The 12,475-nt window shown below is 52.5% G+C and overlaps 1 long non-coding RNA gene across 1 annotated transcript; it reads right to left on the bottom strand.

The window, feature by feature from the left end:
- Positions 1-6,411: 6,411 nt before the first annotated feature.
- LOC125180602 (uncharacterized) lies at positions 6,412-12,110 on the bottom strand. Its single transcript, XR_007159309.2, has 4 exons — positions 11,979-12,110; positions 10,502-10,586; positions 7,910-8,710; positions 6,412-6,560 (listed from the first exon to the last, which is right to left on the bottom strand). It is a non-coding gene; the product is annotated as an uncharacterized lncRNA (long non-coding RNA).
- Positions 12,111-12,475: the final 365 nt, after the last annotated feature.

Here is a 12,475-nt window from a genome sequence, read left to right on the forward strand (position 1 = left end):
GGCACCAATAAAAAAAAAATAGAAAAAAAAAAACACGTTTTTGTGGTGAAGGACTAACATCTGCTTAATTTGGAACTGGAAAAGATCACACTCCTTTAGACAGCCTGGAAGCATATTGATTTGACTGTCATGGTTCTAGGCTGTCGTGCTATGTCAAAGCGAGATGCTTCGATAAGGTTGAAGTGATAAAAATGTTGAATTTTCCCTTCAGGAAGAGAATTCCCAGGACTGTGATTTTCATCCTGGCTTGGGAGCGATGAAGATTGCCCTGCCTCAGCCTTTCCCTGGGGACAGGGCCGTTTTCTTCTCTTTTCCAAGCCTTTGTCCTGCAGACCTTACTTCCGAAACTCTGGATTTGGTCTTCCCACAGAGGTAGGTTTATTCGTAACCAGGGATGCCAGAAGGTCTTTTTACTATTGCTATAATTATAATTGAAATATCAAATGCCCATAGAACCAGGACTCCAGAAAGTAAAGGCCGAAGATGAGCACCGGACATCCCAGGGCCCCGAGGAAGGAAGGAGATCTGGCTCACGTGGTTGGAGAGCCTTGGAGAAAACACTGGGGGCCCTGTTGGTGCTCTTCTGCATCGTGCTTGTGACCATCACATGAAACCACAGCTCCTATGGGGAGGCCGTACAGGAACATCATCAAAGCCATGGTTAATGGACAAATATCTCCCACCTGCTGCTGGCCAAGGGCTCTGCGAGGTTCTCCTCTGTAAGCTCAGCAAGGCAGGTCTGCAGCCGCACGTGCAAGGGAGGCCCTCGGTGGTCGCGACAGGTTTGGAGACATCTGGCTGCAAGCGGTGCCCCAGCGGTGCCAAAAGCTATCTTCGCCCCCACATCTGCAAAACCTCCTTCTGCCTGACTCCTGCCACGGGAGCAGCCGGCGAATCCCATCTGCAGAGCAGGGGCCAGGCCAGCCCAGGCCAGGGAAGCTGCAGCCCTGTTGTCTTCCAGAGCAGCAAGATCTGGTGTTAAAGAGGCAGATTTCAAAATGAATGTATTCAGAAAAAAAAAAATATATGTATGCCGTTAAGAACACATTGGTCAGAGCAGGTAAAATTTGCCCACGCGGCTCTCCAAAATGATCCAGGTGCCACAGTGGAGAAAGACTTAAGGTTACTTCTTTAGAAACTGAGGAACTGTAAGTGATGCCCTGTAAGTGCAACCAGGGCTTCTGTATGCACAGCTTCCATTCTCAAGAGAAAAAAATAATAATAATAATTAAAAAAAAAAAAAAAAAAAAAGATGCAGAAAATTTGGGTTTTATTCTAAACCTTTTTCCCATCTCTTTTGCTCCTCCTTCAGCGGAGTCTCTCTCCTGACTCTCGCCATTTCAGAGCTACCCTTGCTCTTGGGAGGGAAACTGGAGAAGCTCTCTCAGATACCCAGGCAGAGCAGGTCCTCCAAGGGGAACCAATTCCTCTCTTTGCAGAGACAAAATGCAAACATGGGACTGGGGCTGGGATCTGGTTTTGAGATACACGCATGGCTTGTACCCTGGGCTTATTCCTTGCTCCCTGCCTGGCTCCTGCCTGGAAATGAGCCGGATCCATGCAAACAGAAACAGCTCAGTCCGCCTCTGGCAGCATTCCCGGTGCAAAGAAAAGGATAAAAAAGGAGAAAAAATATTATTTTTAAGCAAGTCTGAAAGGAAAGAGCTGTGCTGAGATCAGGTTAACTACATATTTCAGGCTCGGTCCTCCTCACTCCCCCGGAATCAGCAGAAGGGCTCCCATTTGGGAACTCGAGGCGGCGCGAGAGGAGAACTGCCCTGGAATGCTAATGCACGGGTGGCTGAGATCTTCTTTTGCTGATCCTATGCGATGCTGCCTGATATAGGAACCAGTCAGGCCATGCAGGTCTGCTGCCAGCCCACCACATACCCCCCAAATTCTCTAGGAGGGAGGTAAGGAGCCCTCGGGAGGCTGAGCCCTGGGCTGGGGCACGGGGTGCTCTGTCCCAGCACTTTGACCCTCTGCAACTCATTTTCCCCGTCTGCAAGAAGTCAGCATCAATGCTGAGGTCTGTGCAAAGTGCTTTTGGTCCTACAAGTTCACAGGTGTCAGTGCAAAGAGGACACTTAAAATTGGGACTGCTTTTGGCCCCAGAACGGCTGCTGAGCATCTGGGTTTTGATTCAGGCACTCGTGCAGCTGCCTGTTAAACTGTAAGCGATGTACAGGAGTCCTGTGGGCATCCACGAGGCCAAAGGACACGTCCAAAGCAAAGCGTGGGGTTAAACCAGGCCTTCCAAAGGAGGCTAACTGGGTTAACATTTAATGCCTGCTGAAGCAGGATGTGGGCACCTGCCTAGATCCCTTCCGAAAACAGGATGTGCAGATAACACTGCTTCACCTGGCTGGGTGACTTGCTCCGAGACAGGCTTATGCCCAGCCTGGCCCGGTGTCCTCCCCAAAATGTCATGTTTTCCATCAAAGGGAGCCATTCAGGAAACGAGTGACTCGGAGCCTGCAACCAGTGTGGAAGCCGTGTAAACAGGGACGGGTGCCCGACGGCGCCAGGAGGTTGGTGTGCGTGGCGCGTCCCCGACAATGGTGGAATGGGTCCTGATCCCACAGTGAGATCAGAAGCCCCTCGTGATCCGGGCTGGAGGAGTTTGCAGAGCATTTGAGAACCCAAGCTCTGTTCTGTTTAAGCAATCCTCATCTTAAAAAAAAAAAAAAAATAGAAAAAAAAAAAAAAAAAGAGGTTATGGAGAATCCACTGAAAATCCCTGTGCATTTCCTGAGCGTGGAGGAAATGAGTGAGATCAGCTCCAAGCTCTCGCAGAGAGCATGCCCTGCCAGAAATAGTTGTGCTTGGACCAGCAAAGCCAAACTTCCTAGGCTGGACTGGGAACCCAAACGCTTCGCTGTTCGACTCCAAGGGAAAATGCTGCCAGCTGCCAGGATTTAAACCAGCAATGTTGCTTCTGAGCATGAAGTCAGCCAGACAAGACACTGTGACGAGGAGGCAGAATGGGAGAAAACAGGGCATGGACTCGGCACCGAAAGCACCACGCTGACAAACCCGGCTGCAGCACAGAGCTAGGACAAGCCCGGAGTGAGGCTGGGTGATATCAAGCCATTGGGACCGTGCTCTTCATATTGCTGCCATCCTTCATCCCTTACCCATCCTCAGAAAGAGGGCAGGAGCTTCTAAAAAGGTGCTACTGCTACCGCTGGTGATTGCCTGACCCTCCTCCCCGCCTGACAGCCCGGGGCAGGCTGATCCATGGGCTGACCACGCACCCCACGCTCTGCGCTGGAGATTGCACTGGAAAGATGACTCAATCTCACCTAGGCACCGAGGATGAACTCAGGTTGAATCGCTTTGAAAGATGACTACTTTTTCCTGGGGTCCATCAGCGTGATTGCTCCCGCATCGCAAACTCGTCCTCGCTCTGCCTTTTCCCCGCTCCCCTCTGCGCTTCCAGAAGCAGCAGGATGAAAGCAGATGTTGGCAGCCAGCAAGATTTTTCTTTCCCGAGCCAGGCAAAAGTGACTTTGATTTTCCATGCTGTTCCAGCAGACTTTTCTGACTGAGTGCATGAGCGGGCATGGCTAATGGCGAATTTACCTAATGGGTTAGGAACTACGGAGCAGGCCGTACATATGCAGATCAAATGCCTGTTTTAAATGAATGTCCAATGGCTGTTCTTTATAAAAATAAGGATTTGCACATGAAAAATGTTAACATCTGTGTGTTTCCTACAAAGAGAAGGTCTGATGGGAGCTGTTTTTTGTGGGCGCTAGTTTCCCACATGGGAAAATCTGCACACAAACGTGTTTTGTAAACGCATTGAAAACTTTCTTGCAAAAAGTGACAGAGTGTACCTCTCTGCAGTCAGAAACGTGATTGCCTCGTATGTAGACATATCCAGGCTAACCTTAAGCTCATTAGCTCTGGTAGCAGCATTGCCTGAGCAAAGCTGTGAGAGATGCAGGCTGCAGTCCCCTGGAAGGGCTGCCTGATGCCACCTTCAACCTTTCCACACACTGCAGGGGAAATTCTTCCAGTTGCCAAGCATCTAAATCCTTGATTTGAAGAAAGTCAGCTGGGGAAATATTCCAAATTTCTTTTCAAAAGTGAAAGAAAAATATCACGTAAAAAATGATGTCTGTAATGTCCTCCTAAATAATAAATAAATAAATAAAACGCTTTAAGTTCGTTTTATTCTAAGGGATATGTCAATTTAATATTTTTCTACATTACTTGATGACATATCAGAAATTGTAGTGCATAATAGAAGTGTCATTTCTAACAAACATGTCATAACATAATGGGACGTGTCAATCTGTGACAGAATAGGAAGACGTTTAATACTCGTGGCACTGCTAAAGCCACCTACCTTATTTTTTAGATCAAAAAGCACTCTGCCTGTATTGCAGCCAAACAGCTTGCCTTTGGCAAAATGTGTGCAAATGCAGTGATGGCAAATACCTGAGGGTGAAATTCCAGATCTGCTCACAAAAAAAGTGCCAATGTGCAACGTGCAGTGGAGATACTCTCCCCTGCTGTGAGCACACACAGCTGAAACCAGCAGCCCTGGTGCAGCCACACCATTCTCTGGTGCTGCTCACACAGAAAGGAGCTGCAGGGGTCTGCTGCAAGCTGAAGTTTCGTGCTTTTGTCCCAGGCAACCCCAAGTTCCCACCCTACGTGCCCACGTGCCAGAAGAGCTGGGAGTTGTGCCGGACCTAGGTAAGAAATCCAGCGCAGCAGCACAGCCAGTGCTTTGGCACACAGTTAATATGAATGAGAAACTCCCACTGTCTCAAGCCAATTGTAATTCAATTGTAAAAAATTTGCTCCAGGTGGCAGTTTGGCATCTGCTTTCATTTCATCCCTGCACCGAGGGATTGCAGGCAACGCTAATGAACGGCTAATTTTGCACACAGCGGGCCGTATCCTCAGCTCATATTAAATCAGAGGAAGCACCATTAAATGTGAAGCAACCGAAGCTTACACCAGCAGAGACGCTGAGCCTCGGTGCCCGTCCTTCCAGCCAGCTGCTCTTGGTTGCAAAAGCAGCTTAAAGCTGTGAGCTTTGGGCTTCAGCCACTGCACTGGTGCCCAAGGAACATCTCTGGCCAGAGATCTGCTCCCAGCCCCTTCCCGCAGCCCGTCTGCTCTGGGGACATGTTGCAGGCTTGCTGTTTGCATCTGCAGCCCCTTTAAACGCCCGCTCTCGCGTCCAGGGCAGTGTTATCTTTCTGGCATTCCTGAGCGCTGAGCCCTGGCCTCAAGCAGCCAGAGGAATTTGCTCCCCGAGCACTAATTCTTTCTTCTTCCAGAAGAAGCCCATGGGACAGCTCCTGTTGTGCAATGAGGACGGGCTGGTGTCCTGCCAGTGCTCCTGACCCGTGCGCCGGGTTCTGCAGCTCGCCCCGGTCATCTCCACGGTGGGACTGGATGGTGGGGTCGTGGTGCTCCATCCGTGGTGGGGCTGGATATTGGGGTCATGGTGATCCATCCATAGTCGTGGTGGCGCTGGATATTGGGGTCATGGTGATCCATCCATAGTGGGGCTGGGTAATGGGGTTGTGGTGCTCCATCCACATTAGGACTCGATGGTGGGGTCGTGGTGCTCCATCCGTGGTGGGGCTGGGTGACGGGGTCGTTGTTCTCCATCCGTAGTAGGGCTGGGACAAGTGTGGGGGCAGCAGCCCCTTCTCCCCACGACCCCACAGGTGCCCCGCTCCACAGCATCTCATTCGGAGGCATAACCAGTGCCAGACCCAGCTGAGATGTGTCACACCTTGGTTCCTCGCTCCCCTTTTTCCCACCGATTTTGACGACAGAAGGGAACATTTCTCCGCACAGAGCGGAGCTCAGCTGCAGGAGTCCTGGCCGCAGGGCGAAGCTGCAGCAGAGTTTCATCACGGGCTGCATTCGAGGGGGGAATACAAAATCCCACGCGTACAAGAGCAAAGAGTTCAGAACATAAAAACGTGGGGAAGAGATAGAGGAGGTTGGGGACTAAAACCAGGCTAATTGCTTGGGGTTAGGAGGAGGCTCAACCACATCTGCTTACGGCAGGGCTTTTTGCCGCTCCGCCTGCTGCAGTTGCTGCCGGGGGAAGAGAGGCTTTGGGACAATCTGGGCTGTGGGGCTGGTGAATCATCCCGGGCGAGCTCTGAAGCAGCCAGCGAGCTTTTCCCAAGCCTTTGTGTTGACAAGAACATTGTGCTGACAAAACAGCCCATTTTCCCCAGTCTAACCTCCTCCTTATCAGCCATTCGTTACAGGAGTGTTGGCTGACACTGGATGGTGGCAGACGCCGATTATTAAGCTGTTGACAGAAAGCTCATCCACTTTGAACAGTTATCATCGCGGGGAGCATCCACCACGCAGGCTGCTCCTGACAGGCTCTCTCATCAGCCAGATGCCATGTGTCGGGGAGCCTCCTTGAGGCGCACGCCCCCATTTTCCCTCTTGGCGTATTTAAATGAGTTTCCCAGCAGTGTCACGGTTGATTAGCCCCGCGGATCGCTTTACGGTCACAAACAGACACGGGGGTGCTTCTTACCTGGCCCCCAGGTGGGATGTCTCTGCAAGGAAATAGGTACAGGGGTAAGGAGGGGATCCATTTGGGCAAACGATGCAGCAGTGGCTGTTCTGATGGAGAAGGAGGGAAAGGAGGAGCGCTGGATTGTGCCTTCCTGGGCAGGGAAAAGCCACCCGGCTTCTCACCTAGACCTTCCTTAATTTGCTGATTTTGCTACTGACTGCAGCAAGTGGCTGAAAGCCGCGCCAAAGGGAGGGATTAGAAAGCCAAAGCACAGTTGGGTGCTTTTCTCCTGAGCTCACTAAACACGTCCCCTCCTCAGGACGGTGCTCAGCAGCAGCAGGTTTAGTGCTGGGCCGTGCCCGGGTTTACCCCACGAGCAGGGTAGGAAGGAAAAGGGTGGGAAGGGCAGGAAGGAGCGGGGAAGGAGGAAGCCATGGGTGAATTTTCCTCGTGCTCTGCCTGCCTCCCTGTTGTTTTGCCATCCGAGCAGCTCATCCGCTCGTCACAGGGAAGCAGCAAGAGCACCCCAAGCCAGCGCTGGAAAACTCAAGATTTCGCTTTGATGTCTGCCTGAAAGATGAAAAGTCTTAATCAAAGCCAAGGGCATGTAAAACAGCAGACTCTAAAATAATTGGGCACTCCAGCCTTCTTAGGCAAGTGCAAATAGGAGGATTATTGTGGCATGGGTAGTCAAACATGCCTAAGCTTTAATCTAAGTGGACTCAGACTCCCGCCTGCCCCGAGATCGTGCTGCTCTCTGCTCCTTCCCCTCTGGCTGGATTAAAGCTGCCGTGGGCAGAGCCGCCAGGTTTGGCCGGCACTTTGCTTGCGAGCCTCCAGGAGTGGCTGCTTTTATGTAAGGGATTTGGTGCACCCGGGGAGTCTGAGTCCTTTGCTTCATTTCCCCGTGCTAAAGGGTTTCGTATAGCGTCAGCCTGCGAGGCTGAAGAAGGCTTTTAAGAGGTTTTAAATTGGTCAGTGCTGGTGGGAAGGGGACGGGACTGGACATAGGCTTCCCAAGAGGATCAGCTTCCCAAGACTCTCAGGACAAAAGTGGCCGACGTGCCGGGGGACCAGGGATGACCATGACATCCAGATGGGCAGAGCAAGGGGCAGCAGAAACCAGGAGGAGTGGGGAGGAAGGGGCTCGCTGCAGGCTGTCCCACTGGGATCCAGCAACGTGATGCAGATGGCCAGACAGGGGTGCAGGAGCAGCACCCAGAGACCCCATCTCCTGCCACAGTTTGTACGCCACGTTGCGTCCCAGCACTTACAACCATGCTCCCCGTGCACAGACACACACACGAGCGAGCTCTTCTGGCTCAGGAAGCGTCTGCTGTTGGAAAGGTGCTATTTCCCAGGCTTGTAAAGCTAATGAGCAATTAGTACCGCATCACAGAGATCTGCAGGTTCTTCCTTGGTTTGTCGTTGCTGCAGCCATGCGGTGTGCTGCGGGTACCGTGGCCAGGCACCGGGCGAGGGGGCAGCAGGACCCGGGGCCGGACGCAGGAGAGGAGGATCATCTTTAAGAATGGAGAGGACATGAGACAAAATGTTCTTGCTCAATGTTGTAAACAGCCCTAAAGTGTTTTGAAAGACTCTGTCAATATAAATTACCGAGAAACAAGACGCTGGAATTGCAAAAGAGGAACCCAGCTGGAGAAAGGCTGCTCGCAGAGAGCCTCGCTGCCGTCCACCTCCGACACTCAGCGGGCTCCGCGCCGCGCTCCTCTGCCCTCATGCATTCCTCTCTATTCTTCCCCCTCTCGCATGGAGGAGATGCTTCAAGTGCTCTGTGCAAGATAAGTGCATTAAAACCTCCTTCAGCCCCAGCCTCTGCAGCCGTGCGAGCAGAGGGAATTTACCAGCAGAGCTCTCGGCATGGCATTTTTCAGCTGGAAAGATTTCGGGGTAATTCCTTGTGCAAGACCCCCGCATGTGCACACCGCCAGGGCGCGGGTCTGCAGCGCATCCTGGAGCTCTGCGTTCACCACAGGGCGAATGTGCAATTAATTGCCGAGGAGCAGTTGCTGGGCCTCAAATTCGCACCCTGTTTTACCTTGTGTTAACTTCCTCGTGTGGCCGTACCTTCTGCCAGGACCATGGCCAGACTCCTCTGAGAAACCTCCCCGACAGCCAAGGCAGAGCCGGCCGGCTCAGCTCAGGTAGCCGAAAGCCCAGGCGTTAATGCTGAAGAAAAATGAAAATAAAAGTCAGAGCAACACCGTGCTTTTAATTGCAGCCTGGAGGCATTGCCTGCATTGATCTGAGCTTGCAGAAAGGTTGCTGTGCACTCCCCAAGAGCTTCGGATCGCAGCAATGGGAGAAGGGCCTGTGTCAGGGTATTCTCACCCACACAGGCCGTGCTTTGGTGAGGGCTGGGGCCAAAAGTCCCCTTTTTTGGAGTGTGTTAACCCCCCTCACAAAGAAATCAGGTGAAAAACCCCTTGCAGGGGCTGTCAGGGTGGTGGGCGCCCAGCCCAGCCCCAGCACCAACCCTCTTCCCATGGGGCTTTGGTGGTAAATCTCGGGAGGATTTCCACAATACTGGTGGGAGTTACAGACTTCAAAACCTTCCTCCTCGCAGATTAAAGTGCCATCACCGCCACCGCCTGCTCGTGGCGATGCTTCAAAGCCCTGGGATTTCCCCCAGCCCCGAGTTTTGCCAGCTACATGAAGGAACCGGAACATTTCCATCCCCCACTGAAACACCAACACGGCCGGGATGGCAGGGAGCCAAAGCAGAGAGATAATATTTTCCTTAGATATTAGCCCGGTACGAAATCAGAGCAGAAGTATACTCAAAGAAAGTCTTGACGGGTACTAATGAGGGTTTCAGGTGGGCTTTTAAAATTTAACTAGAAAGCTGAGAAAATGATGAATTCTCCCGATGATTAAAGGGCCCCAGCACCAGTAGGCTGCGCATTTCAGGAGGGTTTTGCTGTGATCTCTGCTGCTGCTGACACTGCGGGAGGCTCCAGGAGAGCGAGCCGTGGTGCCCTGAGCTCTCAGCTCCTCCAGCAGCATCCGAGGCCACGAGCGGGGTCTCCGTGGGGCACAGCGGGCAGGATTACCCCGGCAGAGCCGCTGGTACCAATGCTCCTGCAGCTCAAAGCTGGCTGAAGCTGCGGGGTTTTGGGACACAGCCGGAGCCTCTGCACGGAGAAGACTCAAACCCAGCCCAGGGTGCGCACAAGGACTGCAGGGGTCCTCTCCACGTGCGTACTGCTGCCACCATCATCTCCCCCTGCGTTGGTGCTAAAAACACCTCGCCAGGCATCCCGGAGCAGGGCAGGGCATACAGCCTGACCTGAGAATGTGGGGCTAGGGGCGGAAAAGGGGGAACAGAGGGAAATTGCTCAGCTTTGCCTCCACCCAGCACCGCTCCGGGCAGCGGCATGAAGGAGGCATCGCTTCGCCGCGAGCCCGCGAGGAGCGTTTTGGCTGACGTCTCTGCCTGTCAGCATTCAGAAATATGAGACGATGGACGGCTCGCAGGAGCAGAACTAACAAGCCAACAAATCAGGCCGCTGCCATCTCCTCCGCCCCTCTCTGTCTGGTTCAATAACAGCCGATGGGGGAGGCTCCGCGAGCCGCTGAATGGCTCGATAACCAGGAGCCAAAAACATTCAAAACCACACGTCTAAATTAATTCATCCCAAAGCATCCGCAGACAGCAAAGGCGGGGGGGGTGGGGAGGGAGGAGGTGGAGGAAAAGAAATAGAAGAGGGAGAAACGACTTGGCCTCCTTTCAAGACCTTTCTAAAAATGCTGAAAGAGTTTGGCAATACTAATAAAAACCCGGTACAGCAGTTGCCCTAATTTCTCCAAGTACCATCACTGAGACACAGGATGGCTGTGGCATGTAAAATAAGGGCAAAAAAAGGATGAGGAAAGGGTTCGGGTGTCAAAATGACAGTGGCAGGATGGCGGGACAGAGCCGAGGCCACCGAGCTCCATTTCTGGTCCCCCAGCGCTCACCCCAAGCCCCCTCCTGGGGCTTCTGCATTTGTGCTGCAGGCTCCCAGAGCTGGTCCCCGGCCACCTGCACGTCCCAGCCGGGCACCTGAAGAACAGAAGAGATGGATTTTAGTGTAGTTTAAAGGAAGCGGACGAGGTAATGCTGTCTGCTGGAATGAAATTCAACAGAGCCTCGGAGAGAGGCATGCGAGCACAAAAGCAAGGCGTTAGTATGCAGAGCGAGGGAGCCCAGCAGCCAGGCAGGCTGCTTGCCTGTAATGCAGCTCGGGGAGCGCTTTTTCTTTGAACAGCGTGAAATCCAGGCAGGAGAGAAGTTGGAGAGCTCGCCAGCTCAGCCTTCGAGAGCTCTCCCAAGGAGGTGAGGGCTGAGGAGGCATGGTGGGCAGGGCTTTCAGGAGTGCCACTGTCTGGGGCTCAGTATCTTTGATAAAATACCAAAATATCGTCACTCCAGAGCAGTGCTGGAGGCATACTGCATGGTCACACCCCATCGTGGCCAAGGTGGGATGTGTTGGGGTATCTTGGAAGTTGGCTTCATCAGTTGGAAACTCTGGGTATCCAGTCCCTTGTGAATTTCAAGCTTAGTACCTTGTATTTTATGTTTCCAAAATTAAACATGAGTTTAATTTAAACACGAATTCTGATGACTCCATTCCTACAGCTGTAGGATCAGGCTGCCGGCTCTCCTGGCTGCTGAGCGATGGCGCTTGTAGGGCAGCGCTGGACCCAGGTCCGTGCTCGGGGTGGCTCATTTGTAAGGCTAGCACTGCTGCGAGCAGCCCAACGTTTCAGGGCTGCAGCCCATCAAACCACCAGAACAACCAAGGTCAAAAGCATTTTTGAGTCATCCCGCCGAGCCTTACAGTGATATATATAAATAATTGTACAGGCTAAAGCTAACGACCGAATGCAAACACTCCCACTGCTGCAGAACTTGGTGACATTCAGCCAAAAGGTCAGTTTTCTCACGTTGGTATTTGCATTCTCCATCTACATACATTAAAAGGAAAGCAAAGGAACTGAAAGAGGCAGATGAATGGCCTGGAAATGCTGACGGGTCTCTGGTTTCAATAGCCCCTTGCATTTATTTTCCTCCCTTTAACTATTAAGGCTGAGCAACAAAACACCTCCTGGGGTGCTGGGGGCTTTTTCCCTCTGACCAAGCGCCCCGTGGGCGAGGACAGCACAACCCCGTGGGGCCTCGAGCCCCCAGCAGAGCAGCTGGGAGGTGGAGGATGCTGTGGAAGACCTTGCCCTGCTCCAGCTGGGGCTCGCTCTCCAGGGAGATGCTGGGGGGTCTCGTAGGGGCCAAGAACAAACAGTAGGATTGCTCTGGTGGAGCTACTATAACCCTAGAAAGAGGGTTTGGGAAGAATGAAACAGCAAAACTGGGCTCTGTTAAGTTATGTAGTATTTTTAGGGAGCCCTAATCTCAGTAGTAATGGAGAGCATTTGAAGTTTGCAGAGGGAAACTCACAGCTTTCGGGCAGGGGGCACCGAATCCCCATCGACTCCAGACAGGCTCCGATGGGGTGGAGGAGGAACGGGGCTTTTCTGTCCTTCGGAGCTGATGTTTGTTATCTGGGGAGCCTGGGGACAAAGAGGTGTTAGGAAATCTCTCTGACTCATTCTTAAAACTTGCTCAATCCAAATCTCCGCGGCGTGTAACATGCTACATCTGAGGGGTTTCTTCCTCAGAGCCCCATCCCAAGGGGAAATGGCTCCAGAAGTTTAAACCTGCAGCTAATTATAGATGCACTGCCCTATTAGTCTCCAAGCGTGCATCAGCCGAACCTCGTTCCTCTGTGATGCAGGGCATGGGAGACATCTGTACCGCCGCAAATTGCCTTAGTCAGAGCATTTCTGCAGCCCGAGGCGTGCTGGGCTGAATGGCTGTTCCTAGCACAGTTTCTGCTGATGTCTGAGGCATCTCGGAGTGCAGAATGCATCTTTTTGATCAGAAAGAAAAAGGCT

The sequence above is a fragment of the Anser cygnoides genome, chromosome 20 (assembly GCF_040182565.1).
Source record: "Anser cygnoides isolate HZ-2024a breed goose chromosome 20, Taihu_goose_T2T_genome, whole genome shotgun sequence".
Lineage (NCBI taxonomy): Eukaryota > Metazoa > Chordata > Aves > Anseriformes > Anatidae > Anser > Anser cygnoides.